Consider the following 16,202-nt stretch of genomic DNA (forward strand, 5'->3'; position numbering starts at 1 on the left):
CCTTGTAGGTCTTTGCAGATACAGATCCCCAATAAATTCAATCATGTCTTTGTGTTGGAGTTATTTCGGTCCACAAAACCAGGTGCTGCTTGGTACCCAGACATCGTGGGGAAGTGGGAAGTCCCTCCTATAAGGGGTCTTGGGGTGTGAGGGACTCTGTGAAGGTGGGAAATAACACAGCGTCTGGTGACAAGCCTGACATGTTGGGGCTTGAGCCTGGGCTGGGCTGGCGCAGGCAACGTGCTGGGCAATGACGCTGGGTTCTGGTGCTGCAAAGATTCCCAAAGGGACAGAGGATGGGGGCTGCAGAAAACTGGGCCCCCTGGGAGTTGGGGACCTGCAGGGGTGGGGGCTCCAGGACACGAGTCAGGTGCACCGTGGGCTCCCAGCTGCTGGCCCTATGGTCCAGGTGATCTCTGCCGCTGCTGCTGCATCTGTCAAGAATATCTGGCCCTCTGGGTCTTGAACCATACATGCATATGGTTCAGGTTGAGCCTGGCCACCAGGACCTCGTGCTCCTCTTCGGCCCGTGTCCTTACAATTTGCAAAATGTCTCTCCAGCCCCTGCTTGCTGTTCCTTGCTGTAGACTGTGTGTTCCTGCTACCTCCCCAGGGGGCCTGAAGTTTGTGAGGGGTCCATGAGATCCTGAGATTCTTGCGTCCTCCCTCCTGTTCTGTTACCTGTGCATCGACAGGCAGTGATTTTTTTTCACATGAGTTAGTTCCCTATCCATTTACCTGGATGGATATCCACCCTGAATTTTGAAATAAGAAAGGTAAGATGCTAAATCATAGTCTCATTCTGGTAAAAATACCCTTTATGTATATGGAGAAAGGTATAGAAGAAAACAGCAGGATTTGAGTGAGATGAATGGTGTCTGTTGTGGGAAGACAGGCTCAGGGCACAATGGAAACTATCACTTGCACAGAAGGAAGGGTCCAAAAATGCAGGGAGAGGGATCCTATCATGGCTGGTTTCCTAAGGTGTCCCACAGCTGCTTGAATTGGAGCAGTGATGGCAGCTTCCCATGCCTCACTTCCCTTAGGGGAAGAGGGATAAGTTTGTGCTGTCCAAATTGGGTGTTTGTCCTCCCTGTGCAGAGGGATCTTCCCCACTGAGAGTTCTGCCCTGGTAAGCATCTGGAGCTGTTTGTTCCTGGTTTCAGTGTTTAAGGTTTGTTCAAGCTATTTCATTAGACCTACCATCTCCCCAGGGTGGTGCAATGGAAACAGATTGAAAAATTGTAGCATAATAGAAAAGGGCTGGGAGGTGGACACTGAGTGTGTGTCTGTGACTTCCCCAGCAGGGGGCAGAACTTTGCAGAGTTTTCTTGTTTTTACATTTCACTTACAAGGAAGCACATATACTCCCACCCCATTCCCCCACACACACACCCTTTTTTTTGGCAGAAAATAACATACATACAAAAAAGCAATACATTTCAAAGTGCATCACAGCAATCAGTTGTACAACAGATTTCAGAGTTTGGTATGGGTTACAGTTAATTCCACAATTTTAGGTTTTTACTTCTAGCTGCTCTAAGATACTGGAAACTAAAAGAAATATCAATATAATGATTCAGCAATCATACTCATTTGTTAAACCCGACCTTCTCTGTATAACTCCACCATCACCTTTAATCTTTCTCCCACTGTTTAGGGATTTGGGGCTATGCCCAGTTTAACTTTTTCATGTTGGAAGGGGCACATACGCTTTTGTATTTTTTTGGAAGCAGGATTTACTAGGAAGATTAAAATGAGAAAGGTCAATAGCCTAGAGAATTAAAAGCTAAGGCGGTAGGAATGAATGTATGAAATATTAATCATTATAGATCATACGGCTTTGGAACAAGAAAAATTTCTTCAGGTGGAGTGAGAGCTAGACTGGAAGAGAGGGGAAGGCCGGTGGTACTGTTTCCTCTCGCTCCTGGTAACTCATCAAGGAAAAGTTCTGCTTTAGATGATTGTTTGCATTAATAGCAGAAAGCCACAGCTGGGCTACTTCAGGTACTGCGGTTCGCCAGAGCCATTTCTTAAGTAAAATTTGAAAACTGTTAGCATAGAGACACTTGGGAAGCAGAATTCTCAAGCCTGGTTCAATTTCTTTCTGTGCCATAGATATTAAAATCTTGTGGAAAGGGAATGAGAAAAGTCAATTTCGTCTGGCTACACCCATATGCCAGAGTAATTGGCTTCCTGAGAGGAGAAGGGGCACATTACAGAAGAAAACAGACTTTTCAGCAATCTGGCTCACATATCTGAGGATTGGGGATATTCACATAAAGCTTTTTCATTAACTATTCAGTTGCCATTAGCACTTCATCTAATAAATGCTAATGAATATAGATAATAGAGTGCCAAACTAATCTTCAAGACCTTTCCTTATTTATTGAGGTTGCCTTAGCTTTTTATCAGGTATGAAACAAATAGCAGTGAAAAGTTAAATTGTTTCATTATTTGTTGAATACCGAAATGATTCATTTCGCATTCCTCCATGACTATGGATTCTATATTAAGCAACACTCAAAACAGCTGTGCAAATGCAATTAGGAATTCATTATCGAGCTCGTCTGTATCTTGCAAGAATTTTTTTTTTTTTTTTTAAGAAATGCTTTCTGAAATACCATCTTTGGACTCCTCAATTTAGAGTTAGTCCCTTTTTCAAGTGGGCAGGTAGCACCGATATGAATCCAACTAAGTTACTGTTAAAATCAGCAGATCAAAAATCGGTCCTAAATTTATAATCACTTGTTACAGAGATAATCAAAAGAGAAACCAACTGCAAAAATAATAGCACTAATAAAATTTGAAAGGGATAAAGGTATGTAAAGCTTAGTGAAAAATAAGCTACTCCTTCTTCTTTCATCGTGGAAACTCAATAGACACAGTTTAAAAGTGGATAAATCAAGAAATAAAGTACAAATATACTATTAGATATTAAAGTGGTAAATCCTCAGAAGAACTAAAAAGAGTGATCATTAAAAATATTTATGATGAAATTGGGTATTGGTGGGTAGGAACTGCAGAAATTTACTTTTATTTTCTACTCTTCTTTACTATTTGAAAAAAATACCATATATAAAATATAAGTTAAGAAATAGCTTGGGGTTTTTTAGAAAAGAAAAACAATAAGGATAGAGATGCATTTTTGTGTATGTGACTGAAGTCTCATCCAGATCTTTTTGTGTAATAGTGGGTAATGACTTCAATTACTTGCTAATATTTAAATTTGCTATAATTTGATTTTTTTCAGAAGCAATAGAAATATTTATTTTAAATCAGGAAAACAAGACATAGTTCAGATATTACAATTTTCATTCAATATTTTACCAAAAGTCCTAGTGAATGTACTAAGACAAGGAAGAAAACAAAAGAAATAGGGATTGAAGGATTCAAAATATCTTGTCATTATGTACATATGATATGATTTCTACCTAGAAAATACAAAGAAATTTACTGACAAGCAATATTACCATAAAAGATTTCAACGTGGTTTGGGGTACAAAACCCACAATCAGTATAAAGAATTGATCGTGTTACTATTTGCCCGAAAATACAGTTTTTAAAATATTTTTATTGATAAATTTTAACAAGCATTCTTAACATACAAAAACATTCCATATATCATGTACAATCAATGGCTCACAATATCATCAAATAATTGTGTATTCATCACCATGATCATATTTTTGAACATTTGTATCACTCAAGAAAAAGAAATAAAAAAGAAAAAACTCATATACCATACCCCTAACCCCTCCCTCTTTTGACCACTAGTATTTCCAGCTACCCAATTTACTCTAACCTTTCTCCCTTCTATTATTTTGTAGAAAATATAGTTTTAAAGAAGAATATAATTTATAATAACAACAGATGATCTATTGGAAAAAAGGGAAATATTAGAAACTATATTTGCTTATTTTAATCTAAAAAGAAGGACATGAAAATGTATTAATATTTAACATATAGATAAGCATTACATCTTTCATAAGTATGTATATAAGATAGTATATCATGAAAAGTTAGTGTTTTGGAGAAGTGTAGAAATTCCGCAATACTGAAGGACTGACCAGTGCATCCTAATTAATCATTTTCATTTTTAAAAAAGTTTTTCATTGTGAAATATAACATATATACAAAAAAAGCAATAATTTTAAAAGTGCATTTTAACAAGTAATTACAGAACAGATTTCAAAGTTTGTTATGGGTCACCATTCCACATTTTAGGTTTTTTCTTCTAGCTGCTCCAAAACACTGGAGCTAAAAAAATTATCAATGTAGTGATTTAGCAGTCATACTGGTTTGTTAAATCCTATCTTCTCTGTTATAATTCCTCCTTTTCCTTTGATCCTACTCCCAATCTGTAGGGGTCTTTGGGCTATGCCTATTCTAACTTTTCCATGTAGAAAAGGGGTGTCAACAATATAGGATAGGGGATGGAATCAGTTAATATTCTTGGAGAAGCTGACTCTGGAGGTTATAGGTTTCAGGAAACTAAACTTAGTACATGAAACTTTTGTAGAGTCTCAGAGTCCTAGATATTCTTTAGGGTTCACAGGAGTGATATTTGTTGGGGGTTGGCAAACTGTGGCAATTAGCAATATCTAGTTGAAGCTTGGATAAGAGCAGCCTTCAGAATGCCATCTTGATTCCATTTGAACTCCTTAGCCACTGATACTTTATTTTATAACTTTTCTTTTCTCCCTTTAAGCCCAGAAGGGATTGTCGATCCATCAATTCCAGGGTCAATCTCAATCCTGGAAGTCATATTCCCCATTGTCAGGGAGACTTTCACCCCTGAATGTCATGTCCACGTAAAAGGGAGGGTAATAATTTTCCTTGCTGAGTTTGGCTTAGAGAGAAAGAGAATGAGAAAGATGCCAAATTTGAGCAACCAAAGAGGTTTCCTAGAAGTCACTCTTTTTTTCTTTTAATATGATTTGATTTTTAATAGTAATGCTTATTCTTTTCTTTTTCTTAATGTTGACAGTACATTTTAAAGTTGACGCTATTCAAATTAAGATATTCAAATAAGACTTGGACTTGAGTTTGCTTTTAAGCTTTAGAATTTCAGGACATTATTATTAGTTTTGAGTGTTTACTTTTTAGTCATTATAGCATATGATAAAAATGAAACAGTTAAAACATATCTTTCAAAAAGTCTTTCTCCCATAAATGTTCTCTGTTGGCCTTCCCCAGAGACATTGTATAAACCTAATTTCAAATATATCCTTTCAGAAGAATTCTAAGCTTATAAAATTATTTATACAGTCTCCTCTTAAAAACACTCACAAATGGCAGCATTTTATACATACTGTTCTGCTTATTGCCATTTTGCTTAACATTATACCCTGGACATTATTACCTTTCAGTACATGGAGTGTTACCTTCATTCTTTTTTTACAGTTGCATAGCATTCCATCATTTGGATGTACTCTAATTTAACCTCTCTCCTAATACCAACCATTTAGGTAGTTCCTAATCTTTTGCTATTTAAAACAAGGTTGACTGCCAACCCCCAACCAGGATCATTCCAGCCAATCCTAAAGAACACCTAGGGCGATTTATAAGATTCCACAAGAATTTCAGTCACTAGAGTAAGTTGCCAGAAAACTACCACCTCCAGATAGTTCCCTGATCCAGAAAAGTCCTGAAACCTAGTCCAGCCTCTCCTAAACATCAGATATTTCCATCTCCCTATCCCATATTAGTGACAGACCCTTCCAGTATAAAAAATTTAGAATTGCCATAACCCAAACAACCCCAAAGAGAGGTGTGGAAAGATCAAAGGTGATGGTGGAGTTATACATAGAAGATAGGACTTGACAAATGACTATGAATGCTGAATCATTAAAATGATATCTTTTTTAGTCTCCAGTATTTTAGAGCTGCTAGAAGTAAAAACCTAAAATTGCGAAATCATAATTCATGTCAAAGTCTGAAATATGTTCTACAACTAATTGTGGTGCTATGCTTGGAAATTTATGGCATTTTTGTATATACGTTATTGTTCAAAAAAAAAAAGAAGTCGATTGTGATGATAAAAAAGTATTTAAGGCCTCTAGCCTCCTATATTCTGGAGCAGCTAGAAGGAAAAATATGAGAGAATCATATGGTAGCCCATGACAAACTCTGGGATCTATCCTGTAACCACTTTTTGAAGAGTGCTTTGAAAACTATTGCTTTTTTATTTCTTTGGTTTGTATATATGTTATACTATAAAATAAACAAAGCTAAAAAAAAAAACAAGGTTGAAATAGAAAACATCATACATATATTACTTTGCACATATATCACTATATCTAAAAGAATTTCTAGAAAAGAATGTTTTTACTTTTTTTGGTTTTATAGGATTTCCTCCCTGATTTCCAAAGTATTACATACTCAGTATTTTAAAAACCATATATGGAGGTAAAAAGGAGTAGAACATAATCCATCATACAGATACACCACTGTTCATCTTTTAGTCTATATCCTTATTTCTCTCCAATCTTGTTTCTTACATTCTATGGCCCTTGGAGTCAAATGGGCATGCATCAAACTTTGGCTGTGTCACCTTAAACAAGCTATTCATTATCTCTAAATCTTAGTCTCTTCATCTGTAAAGTGGGGAGTCCTACTTATAATAATTATGGGAGGGGCCTGGAATATAGTTAGTTTCAGTAACTGGTGGCTTTTATTTTATCTAAAATCAAATATCCTGCTATTTGGTTCAAACTTTTGTTGTATTATCAAAATATTTGTCAAAATAGTTTTTTAATGACTGCAAATGTTTCTTATTTACTTACTATTCCTCTAATATCTAAGGTTTTCTTTTTCATTCTTATAAATAATGTTATAATATATCTTTATCTGCACAGTTTATTATTTCCATAGAGTAAATCCTTAACAGTGAGATAACTGTAAGAAAGTGTGTAATTATCTCTTTTATTAAGTCAGGTTTATTGAGGTATGTTCTAGTTTGCTAGCTGCCGGAATGCAACACACCAAAGACGGATTAGCTTTTAATAAAAGGGGATTTATTTTGTTAGTTCTTCAGAGGAAAGGCAGCTAACTTTCAACTGAGGTTCTTTCTTACATGAGAAGGCACAGGACGGTCTCTGCTGGCCTTCTCTCCAGGCCTCTGGGTTCTGACAACTTTCCCCAGGGTGATTTCTTTCTGCACCTCCAAAGGCCTGGGCTGAGTTGCAAATGTTGAGATGAGGTATACTGAACTGCTTGTGCTGTGCTATGTTGCGCTCTCTCATTTAAGCACCAGTCGATTAAGTCAAACATCATTCATTGCAGCAGGCACGCCTCCTAGCCGACTGCAGATGTAATCAGCAACAGATGAGGTTCACGTACCATTGGCTCATGTCCACAGCAACAGAACTAGGTGCCTTCACCTGACCAAGTTGACAACTGAATCTAATTACCACCAGGTATAATTTGCATAGGATAAAATTCACACTTTTTGGGTATGGAGTTTTTATGGGTTGTTTTTTTTTTAATTATTTATTTTTAATTGTGGTAAAATATAAAAATGCAACCATTTTAATCATTTTAAGTGAACAATTCTTTGACATAAAGTACATTGACAATACTGTATAATTTCTATCACTATTTATTTCCAGATTATTTTCATCATTCTAAATCAAAATTCTCCCATTTAGCAATAACTCCTCATTTTCCCCCGTTAACTACTGTTCAACTTTTTGTGTTCATGAATTTTCTTATTCTAAGTATTTAGTACAAGATAAATCATACAATATTTGTCCTATTGTATCTGTTTTTTTTCACTCAATATGTTGTCTTCAAGGTTCAGCCATGTTGTAGCATGTACCAGCACTTTTCTTTTATTTTATGACTGTATAATATTCCATTGTGTGGACAGACCACACTTTGCTTATCCATTCATCTGTTGATGGACACTTCTGTTGCTTCCACCTGTTGGATTGTGAGTAATGCTGCGATGAACTTTGATACACGACTGCCTGTCTGAATCCCTGTTTCAGTTCTTCTGGGTATATAGCTAGGAGTGGAATTGCTGAGTCGTATGGTAATTCTATGTTTAACATTCTAAGGATCCACCAAACTGTTTTCCACAGTGGCTGAACCATTTACATTCTCACCAGCAATGTACATGGGTTCCTAATACTTTGCATCGTCACCAACATTTATTATTTTCAGATTTATAAAATAGCCAGTTACTGAATACTTGAGTGGCAGCTTTTGCTTTCAGTACTTTAAGTATGTTTTCCCATTACCTTCTTGCCTCTATGGTTTCTGATGAGAAATCAGTTATTAATTTTATTGAGGTTCCCTTGTGTGTAATAGGTTGCTTGTCTTTTGTAGTTTTCTGAATTGTCTCTTTATCTTTGGCATTCACCAGTTTCATTATGATTTGTCACACATGATTCTTGTTTGGAATTAATTGAGAATCTTGAATATGTATATCCATTGTTTTGGTTTTCATCGGCATTTCTCGACCTACTAAACTATTAAGCAACTTTTCATATGCTGATTGGTTGTTTGTGTATCATTTGTATGTTGTATACTAGCCATTTGAAAATTTATCTCTTCAAATTCTTTGCACATTTAAGATATTGTCTTGTCTTTTAATTATTGAGTTGTAATATTTTTATATATTCTAGATATAATTCCCTTATCAGATGTATAAATTGCAAATATTTTGCTTCATTCTTTGTGATATCTTTTCAGTTTCTTGATGGCATCGTTTGTAACACAAAAGATTTTTATTTTGTGTAGTCCTGTGGCGTATTTCTCAGGGACTGGAGCCTAGCCAAACTTAAAATTTTTTAATGTTTCTCTCCCTCTCTAGGTTCACTCTCTGCCCCCCATATCTGTAACCTAGCTCACTGTTCCCCCCTTCCCCCTCTTGTCGTAGACCGCCCATTTCCATAGCCCACCACAAAACAACAGGCCTTCCTGTTATTCTCTATACTTCCCTATCCCCGAAACATACCCTTCTGCCTAGCAACTGCCTACTACCTTACATGATTGGCTGCCTCAGTGTGACGTGTAGACCCTTAGTTCCACCCCTCCTCTGAGTATACTTAAGCCTGTTGCTCGCCCAGCCCCGGGTCATCGATAGAGCCCCGGGGTCTACATACCCCAGAGGTCCCACTCTTCGGGTTCCCGGGTGACCCATCCCGGTGTGTAACAATAAAGGCTTAAAACCCGCATCTGGCCTGAGTGACGACTTCTTCGCGACCGCCGGCAGGGGAAAGACGCCGGCTTCGGCTTACCCAGGTTAATTCCCGAGAGCTCGCCCCCAAACCCACCCAGTGTACCAGTCCGCCGCGCGGCTGAGTTAATCCCCGGCATAGTCCAATTTATTTTTTCTTTTGTTTCTTGTGTTTTGATGTCTTATTTAAAAAACCATCGCCTAGTCCACGATCAGCAATATTTACATCTACGTTTTCTTCTAAAACTTTTATACTTTCAGCTTTTATATTTAGGATTATGGTATATTTGGAGTTAATTTTTGTGTATGGGTTGAAATAGAAGTCCAATTTAATTTTTTGCATGTGAATTTCCAGTTGCACCAACACCATTTGTAGAAAAGACTAGTCTTTCCTACTGAATTTTCTTGGCACCCTTGTTGACCATCAACGGACCATAAATGTAAGGGCTTATTTCTGGAATTTCAATTCTATTACATGATCTACGTTTCTATTCCTACATCAATACCACATTGCTTGATTACTGTCGCTTTGTAGTAAGTTTTGAAATCATGAAGTGAGAGGCTTCCAAATGTTCTCTTTCAAGATTGTTTTGGCTTTCCTGGATCTCTTACATTTCCATATGAATTTTAGGAACAGCTTGTCGATTTCTGCAAAAAGGGTGGTAAGGATTTTTGTAGGAATTGTTTAGAATTTACGCATCATTTCATGTTCTGGTTTCTTTTATAAGAAAACTTCTGAGCTAATTCTACATTTTATTTGGAAATGCAAAAGAATCAATGGTATTGAAGGCAATGTTGAAGAAGAAAAAAAAATCAGAAGGCATTTTTCTAGTGAATAGCAAGATTTATTTTAAAATACAATAAATAAGAGAGTGTAGTATTTCTACAAGGATAGCCAAATATACCAAAGGAATAGAGCAGAGATTCCGCAATTGGCCCTTGCTTACAAGGATGAACAATATCACACTGCTGAGCAGTATGGAAAGAATGGACTGTTCAATGAAAGGTATTGGGACAATTGGGTTTCCAAATAAACAAAATGAATTTTGACCCACTACACAACCTGATACAACATTTCTGTGTGGATTGTAGAGCTAAATGTGAAAATGAAAATAATAAAATGACTAAAACAACAAAGGAAGAGATTTCTTAAACAGGACAATAAAAGAATGAATCATAAAGAAAAAATTGGACAAATTGGACTACATTCAAACTAGAGATTTTATTCATCAAAATACATCATTGTGAGTTTAAAAACTAGCCTCAAAATTGGAATATGTGTGTATGTATGTAACAATGGGTTTAAATCTAGAATATGTATATCCTGAAACTTCTATATTTAAAAAGATCAAAAAAGAAAAGACTACCCAATAGAAAAATGAAGAAGGGGAATTTGATGGGAACTCCACAAAACAGACTACCCAATGGTTAATAGACTAATAAAAATGTAGAACGCTATTAGTAATCAAGAAAATGCAAATTAAAAACATAATACACTATACATATACATATCAGAATGTCTAATTAAAATAAATACCAAATATTAGTAAGAATGTGGAATAACAAGAAATCTCAAAAACAGGATAAAATACTATAAAATTATATAATTGTGGAAATCCGCTTAGCAATTTTTATAAAACTTGGAATTTCACATTCCGTATGTCTTGGCAATTTCAGTCCTAGGTACATATGCCACAGAAATGCATATACGTGTGCACCAATATACAATAAATATATGGAAAGCAACATTCATAATAACATTACAACAGTCTCAAATCGAAGACAAATTTATTGACCATTAGCAGTAGAAGGAGTAAATAAATTATAACAAATTCATGTAATGATAAACTAAAGCAGGAATTAAAATAAAGAACTGCTACATTCCATTACAAATGTAATTACAAATGGAATATTTAAATCTCACAAATATTATCTCAAGTGAAAAACCCACACACAAATAGATACATACTGTAAATCCCCATTTATATAAATTACAAAAAACATGCAAATATTATCCAGGAGACTAGAACTTAAAGGAAAGGTGATGTTTGGAAAAGAGTGAGGGGTAGTGATTGAAGTGGTCAGACAAAAGTTTTCTGTGGTGCTTCTTAAATTCTATTTTTTACTTGGTTTACATGCATGCATTTACTTTGTGATAATTCCTTGGGAATAATTTTCTTTGAGCTTGTTATACTTCAGCAACAATTACTTGAAAGCATTTATTCGTGTGTTTATTTCATAAATATTTATGCAGAATCTAGCATGTGCTAGTCACTGTGGTAGGTAGTGAGGATAGTAAGGAATGAGACAAGTCCCTGCCTTTATGGTACTTACATAGCAAGAGAGAAAAACTACTAAACAAAGTATAATGAGAACTCATTTGAGTGTCAGCTAACTCATCTTTGGGTGGTGATTTAGTTTCCTAGACTGCTCAAGAAAATAACATTCAATGGGTTAGTTGAAACAGTGGGAATTTATTAGCTCATAGTTGTTGTTTTTTTATTCTGAAATATAACATATTTACAAAAAAGCAATAAATTTCCAAGTACATTTTAACAAGTAGTTTTAGAACATATTTTAAAGTGTCATCTGGGTTATAGTTCCACAATTTTTCATTTTTAATTCTAGCTGCTCCAAGACACTGGAGACCAACAGAAATATCAATATAATGATTCAGCAGTCATACTCATTTGTTAAACCCGACCTTCTCTGTGTAACTCCACCATCACCTTTGATAATTTTCCCACAATTTAGGGGTATTTGGGCTATGCACATTCTAATATTTTCATGTTGGAAGGGACTGTGGATAATATGGGATAGGGGGATGGAACTGGTTGATATTCTGGAAGGGCTGGCCCCTCTGCATTTCAGGACTTATCTGGTCCAAGGACGCATCTGGAGATTGAAGGTTTTGGAGAGTTATCCTAGTGCGTGGAACCTTTGTAGAATCTTATATAATGCCCAAAGTGTTATTTAGGATTGGCAGGAATGGTTTTGGTTGGGATTTGGCAAGTTATGATAGGTAGAAATGTCTAACTGAAGCATGTTAAGAGTGACCTCCAGCGCAGCTTCTTGATTCTATTTGAACTCTCTCAGCCACTAATATCTTATTTGTTACACTTCTTTTCCCCATTTTGGTCAGGATTGCATTGTTGATACCATGGTTCCAGGGTCAGGCTCATTCCTAGGGGTCATGTCCCATGCTGCTAGAGAGACTTTCATCCCTGGATGTCATGTCTCATGTAGGGGAGAGGGCAGTGGTTTCATTCGCAGAGTTGGGCTTAGAGAAAGGCCACATCTGAGCAACAAAAGAGGTCCTCTGGAGGTGATTCTTTGGCATATCGATAGGTAGGTTAAGCTTCTCCACTACATACATAAACTTCACAAGAACAAGCCTCAAGATCAAGGGCTTGGCCTATTGATTTGGGTGTCCCTAATGTTTGACACACTACCCGGGGTTTCCCAGTGGTTAAGTTTAATAGTCCCATAATTTTTCTCCCATCCCTCAAGTGACTTTGCCAATACTTTTTTAGTATCTGCTTACATACACTGGGATGTATCCAGGCAATTTACATTACGCTATACAGGACTAAAGGCTCTCATTCTTATTCTCGGCTCCCTGTGTTTGGATTGTTTAAATGATCTATCCAGACAGGTTGATTTAGATTATATGTTATAGAAAACCTAAGTTCTGGACATAATAAAACTTTCTTGCTTTCATCTTAAAGAGTAGGTGAAGTTCTAAAATACATGCAATGTCTTCCTTACCCCTGTATTCTGAATTACCTCAATCCCAACCCAATTGGCTTCATTCTTATCTCTAAATACCAGATTATATATATATAACACAGCCCCTCAAAATCCAGAAATAACAATTACCACTCAAGACTAAATGTGACTGCTATGAGAGCTTACAAACTAGGCCCCAGTTTTCTTATAAATTTTCTAAATGAGATCATATAATATTTGCTCTTTTGTTTCTGGCTTATTTTGCCTTACCAAATGTCCCACTGGTTCATTTACATTGCTGCATGTCTCACAGCTTCATTCTTTTTTGTAGAAGCACCATGTTTGATCATATATTTACACCATCATTTGCCAATCTCCTCAGTCGATGCATCTTTCAGCCACCTCTGTCTACTGGGCCTCAGGTATAATGTCTAAAGTTAACAGTCCTTCAACACTCTCAGTTTTAGATAACTTCATTGTTACCAAGAGAAAGATAGACAATAAACACACCCTCACCAAATAGAAAATCCAAACCTCCCCGAAACCCTTATCTTTCCCCCCATTATATACCCCTGGTATTGTTGCGGTATTGTTTGTTGAGGCACAAAAGTATTTGATTTTGAGGAGTGCCCATTTATCTATTTTTTCTTTTGTTTCTTGTGCTTTGGGTGTAAAGTTTAGGAAGCTACCTCCTATTACTAGGTCTTGAAGATGTTTCCCTACATTTTCTTCTAGGAGCTTTATGGCATTGGTTCTTATGTTCAGGTGTTTGAACCAATTTGAGTTAATTTTTGTGTTGGGTATAAGGTAAGGGTCCTCTTTCATTCTTCTGGCTATTGATATATCCAGCTCTCCCATGCTCATTTATTGAAAAGACTATTTTGTCCCAGTTTAATTTGGGGGCCTTGTTGAAGATCAATTTACCATAGATTTTATAGTCTATTTCTATATTCTCGTTTCAATTCCATTGGTCAATACTTCTATCTTTGTGCCAGTACCATGCTGTTCTGACCACCATGGCTTTATAATAAGTTTTAAAATCAGGGATTGTTAATCCTCCCATTCCATTTTTCTTTATTAGGATGATCTTTATTAGGAAAGAAAGGGGTGTCTTTCCCTTCCAAATGAATTTGGTAAATAGCTTTTCCAAGTCCTCAAAATAGGTTGATAGAATTTTGATTGATAGTGTGTTGACTCTGTAGATCATTTTGGGTAGACTTGACATCTGAACTATATTTAACCTTTCTACTCATGAGCATGAAATGTCTTTCTACCTATTTAGATCTTCTTTTATTTTTTTTAACAATGTTATGTAATTCTCTGTGTACAAGTCTTTTACATCCCTAGTTAAGTTCATTCCTAGATACTTTATTCTTTTAGTTGCTATTTTGAATGGATTTTTCCTTAATTGACTTCTCAGTTAGGTCATTGTTTGTGTATAGAAACAATTACTGATTTTTGCACATTAATTTTACAACCTGCCGGCTTGCTGAATTTGTTTATTAGCTCAAATAACTTTGTTGTAGATTTCTCAGGATTTTCCAAGTATAATATCATGTCATCTGCAAATAATGAAAGCTTTACTTCTTCCTTTCCAATTTGGGTGCCTTTTATTTCTTTGTCCTTCCTGAGTGCTCTAGCTAGAACTTCTAGTAAAATGTTGAATGGTAGTGATGACAGAGGGCATCCTTGTCTTATTCCTGATCTCAGGGGGAAAGCTTTCTGTCTCTCACCACTGAAAATGATGCTGGCTATGGGTTTTTCATATATACCTTTTATTGTGTTTAGGAAGTTACCTTTAATTCTACCTTTTGAAATGTTTTTATCAGAGAAGGACGTTGAATTTTGTCAAATGCTTTTTCAGTATCAATCGAGTGATCATATGATTTTTCCCGTTCAATTTGTTAATGTGCTGTATTACATTAACTGATTTTCTTGTATTGAACAATCCTTGCATTCCTGGTATAAACCCCACTTGGTTATGGTGTATAATTCTTTTAATGTGCTGTTGTATTTGACTTGCTAATATTTTGCTGAGAATTTTTGCATCTCTGTTCATTGAGGAGATTGGTCTGTAGTTTTCTTTTCTTGTAGCATCTGTACCCAGTTTTGATATTAAAGTGATATTAGCTTCATAAAATGAGTTAGGTGTGTTCTAGTTTGAAAGTTGCCAGAATATTGTATGCCAGAAACAGAACAGCTTTTAAAAACGGGAATTTATTATGCTGCAAGTTTACAGTTCTAGGCTGTGAAAAATGTCTAAATTAAAGCAAGACTGTTGAAATGTCCAATCTAAGGCATCCAGGGAGAGATACCTTGGTTCAAGAAAGCTGATGATGTTCAGGGTTTCTCCCTCAATTGGAAAGGCACATGGTGAACATGACATCTATTAGCTTTGCCTCTGGGCTTTTTGTTTCATGAAGCTCTCCCAGTGGCATATTCCTTCTTCATTTTCAAAGGTCTCTGGCTACATGGGCTCTCATGACTCTAGTGGCTCTAAAAAGGGACTCTCTCCAAAATGTTTCCTCATTTAAAGGATTCCAGTAAACTAATCAAGATCCACCTGAAATGGGTTGACTCACATCTCCCTCTAATCAAAGGTTAATACCCACATTTGGGTGTATCACATCTCTGGAAGAGTTAATCTGATCAAGTTTCCAACCTATAATGCTGAATAGATATTAAAAGAAAAGGCTGCCTCCACAAGATGGTTCATGATTAGAACATGGCTTTTCTAGGGTACATAATCCTTTCAAGCTGGCATATGTAGCGTTCTTTTTTCTTCAATTTTTTTTGGAAGAGTTTGAACAAGATTAGTGTTAGTTCTTTTTGGAATGTTTGATAAAATTGTCCTGAGAAGCCAATTTCAGGTCCTGGACTTTTCTTTGTGGAAGATTTTTGATGACTGTTTCAATCTCTTTGTTTGTGATTGGTTTGTTGAGATCTTCTTGAGTCACTGTAGCTTGTTTGTCTGTTTCCAGGAATTTGCCCATTTCATCTAAGTTGTCTAGTTTGTTGGCATACAATTGTTCATAGTATCCTATTATGATTTTTAAAAAATTTCTTCAGGGTCTGTTGTAATGACCCCCACCCTCATTTCTGATTTTGCTTATTTGCAGCCTCTCTCGTTTTTGTTTTTGTTTTTTCTTTTTCTTTCTTTGTCAGCCTTGCTAATGGCCCATTGATTTTCCTGATTTTCTTGAAGAACCAACTTTTGGTTTTATTGATTCTTTCTATTGTTCTTTTGTTCTCCCATTCATTTAACTCTGCTTTAATCTTTGTTTTT

This window comes from Tamandua tetradactyla, chromosome 18, assembly GCF_023851605.1.
Source record: "Tamandua tetradactyla isolate mTamTet1 chromosome 18, mTamTet1.pri, whole genome shotgun sequence".
NCBI lineage: Eukaryota > Metazoa > Chordata > Mammalia > Pilosa > Myrmecophagidae > Tamandua > Tamandua tetradactyla.